We start from the raw sequence: 3,743 nt of genomic DNA on the forward strand, positions 1-3,743 counted from the left end.
TTTTTTTTTGTGTCTGTTACCACTTTTTCTCAGCTCTCACCGAACGGATTTCTTTCAACGATACGTCAAAAGATCACAAATTGTATCTAGTCGAAGACATTACCCTTAAAAATTGAAAAAATTTCCCTCGTTCCCCGTAAATGGGGGAAACCTCCTAAAGAATTACGAATTTAAAAATCGCTAATTTTCGAAATTTTTTCAAATTTTTTTACTTAAAAGTGCCATAACTTATTCAAAAATTAACATATCAATATAATTCTTTTTTATATAGATGCATAATATTATTACCTTTCATTTGATATATTTTTTTCATACATTTAACCCTTAACCTGCCCACAAGGGGGGATTTAAAATGACAACTTTTTCACAAAAAATTAACTTTTTCAACTTAACTTTTGAAAATGTTCCGGAAGGTCTGACACTTTTATATATATCTTAAATTAAAGCTAATGTAATATACTTTATCGTGAAAAAAAAAAATTTCGGACTTCATTTTATCTTCAGGGTGAAAATGGCTATCGAATGCTATTTTTATGTGAAAATTTTCGATTTTGTATTTTACATTTTTAACTTTATTATACTATAACTTTTTGAAAAATGTATGAATCATTACAATTTTTTTATGAGAAGTAGTATTTATATACATCTTTAATTGGATATACTTTTTTTTAAATCAGACTAATTCCCTATATATGGGGGGGCTTCAAATCTAAAAAATGCATGTAGAAAGTAGAACTTTTTCAACTTAAATTTTGAAAGTGTTCCGGAAGGTCTGACACTTTTATATATATCTTAAATTAAAGCTAATGTAATATACTTTATAATGGTAAAAAAAAATTTCGGACTTTATGTTATCTTCATGGTGAAAACAGACATCAAATTTTATAAAAAAAATACGATTTTTGTAAAAAATTCTTTTTTATATTTTTTACTTTATAATGCTATAATTTTTTTTTTAAATGTATGGATCAATATAATTTTTTTTTTTGTAGATGCATGATGTCTTTACCTATCATTTGGTATATATTTTTTATAAATCTGACTTTTTACCTGCCTACAGGGGGGGATTTAAAATGACAACTTTTTCACAATAAATTTACTTTTTCAACTTAAATTTTGAAAATGTTCCGGAAGGTCTGACACTTTTATATATATCTTAAATTAAAGCTAATGTACTGTTCTTTATTATACAAAAAAAAATTTTCGGACTTTATATTATCTTCACGGTGATAATGGCTACCGAATACTATTTTTGTGTGAAAATTTTCGATTTTGTATCTTACATTTTTAACTTTATTATGCTATGACATATTGAAAAGTGTATGGATCAACATTATTTTTTTATGAGAAATAATATTTTTTAATAATCCCTTTTTCATTCTACATACTTTATCTTAATTAGGATATTAATAATGAACTAGCAGATCATGTAGCTTTTGGAATAGTCCACCAATTTTTTAAAATTAAACACTATCTAAAGATTTGCATCGAAGCGTTTTTTTTTTATAGTGATTTTAATCACTGTCAGATATCATTATACTTGATCCATCTATACCACGTCACCACTGTGCCGCGACCCCCCTGTGCTGGGTTTTTTTAGTAGGTATATCTATTTTGATATGGCTTGATGAAATTTAAAAATGGCCTACTTGAAATCTTGCACACCCAAAAAAAACTAAAATGACGCCCTGATGTACACACGAGCAGTGTTTGGACGACCGACAGCGTCGTCCGAACGATATTTTGTAAAGTATATTATAAACGAGGAGTCGAAACGTCTGCGTGCAGGTACGGTACAGCTGCGATCTTATGTATAGGTTTTGGACGACCGGCAGCGTCGTCCATACAGTAAAATATTCGTATATTACTATAGTGGGTAATATATTTTTAGAATTAATACGTGTACTTTCGTCGTTATCTCCCTCTATATACTATTTTACTAAGCCCCTCATTATAGCTCGACCTGGAACAGATTTTCCGTTTTTTCCGCTTTAAAATTCGAATCTTTCTCCGATCGGCGCGATTCCTGAACCGTTCAACGGGGCTCATCGTTACGCGTATTTTGCTTGCGGTGCGCGAATTTTTCGGCGCCCCCGTTTCGTTTGCTATAATAGTATAATCGCTATTATTTTCATTTCTATTTTCTACTGTGACCTTTAAAATAATAATATGTATATTTTGTTTTATTTTATTATATTTAAATTGACAATTTTTTATACCTATAACTAGAAATATTAAATTTAAAGTCGCATCCCCACCACCAGCAATCATGAATTACACTGCAAATAGATATATGTATAGAGGTACAATTCTTCTGACAGGCCCGTAAACTATAATCATATTTCCATCATCATTATATTGTTAATAATTTGCGGTGAATTATTTCTATTTGTTTTTTTTTTAAGTTACTATGAGTTTCAATTATAAACACTAGTATTTGGACTAATCACATTAAACAATAACAAAAGAAAAAGTAACGAGTTCAGCTAGTTTGGCAAAGATATATTTTCAACCGACAATAAAGTATTAATTTGTAAAGCTTGTGAAATAAAAGTATTAAGGAAAAACGTTTCAGTGTAACTCAACACATCGCTTCAGAAAAATTTAACGCGCAACGTTTTCAAAAAGTGAAGATAATAAAAAAATTCAGGTGCTCGCACCAACCATGTAAAAAAAAAAAAAAAATGAATACAAAATCGATTCATGTGGGCGATGCAAAACGCTAATATTCTTCTGAACAAACTATCTAGTATACGATTCAGAATTTTCCTCGAGAATTATACTAAAAATGATACCCTTGTTGAATCTACTTTGTGTTTGAGATATGTTGACCAATGCTACAACGAAACAATTAAGACGACATTAAGAAAAACCCAGCACAGGGGGGTCGCGGCACAGTTGTGACGTGGTATAGTTGGATCAAGTATAATGATATCTGACAGTGATTAAAATCACTATCAAAAATAAACGCTTCGATGCAAATCTTTAGATAGTGTTTAATTTTAAAAAATTGGTGGATTATTCCAAAAGCTTCATAAACTGCTAGTTCCTTATTAATATCCTGATTAAGATAAAGTATGTCGAATGAAAAAGGGATTATTAAAAAATAGTATTTCCCATAAAAAAATTATATTGATCAATACACTTTTCAATAAGTTATAGCATTATAATGTTAAAAATGTAAAAAATAAAATTGAGAATTTTCACACAATAATAGCATTTGGTAGCCATTTTCACCATGAAGATAAAATAAAGTCCGAAATTTTTTTTTTCCATAATAAAGTATATTACATTAGCTTTAATTTAAGATATATATAAAAGTGTCAGACTTTCCGGAACACTTTCAAAATTTAAGTTGAAAAAGTCAATTTTTTGTGAAAAAGTTGTCATTTTGAATCCCCCCCTGTGGGCAGAAAAAAGGTTAAATTTACAAAAAAAATATACCAAATGATAGGTAAAGACATCAAAAATCTATAAAAAAAAAATTATATTCATACGTTCATTTTTGAAAAAGTTACGGCAGTTTTTAGTAAAAAAAATTGAAAAAATTTCGAAAATTAGCGATTTTTAAATTTGTAATTTTTTTGGAGGTTTCCCCCATTTACGGGGAACGAGGGAAATTTTTTCAATTTTGAAGGGTAATGTCTTCGACTAGATACGATTTGTGATCTTTTGACGTATCGTTGAAAGAAATCCGTTCGGTGAGAGCTGAGAAAAAGTGGTAACAGACACAAAAAAAAAAA

This window comes from Daktulosphaira vitifoliae, unplaced genomic scaffold, assembly GCF_025091365.1.
Source record: "Daktulosphaira vitifoliae isolate Bord-2020 unplaced genomic scaffold, ASM2509136v1 Scaffold_3, whole genome shotgun sequence".
NCBI lineage: Eukaryota > Metazoa > Arthropoda > Insecta > Hemiptera > Phylloxeridae > Daktulosphaira > Daktulosphaira vitifoliae.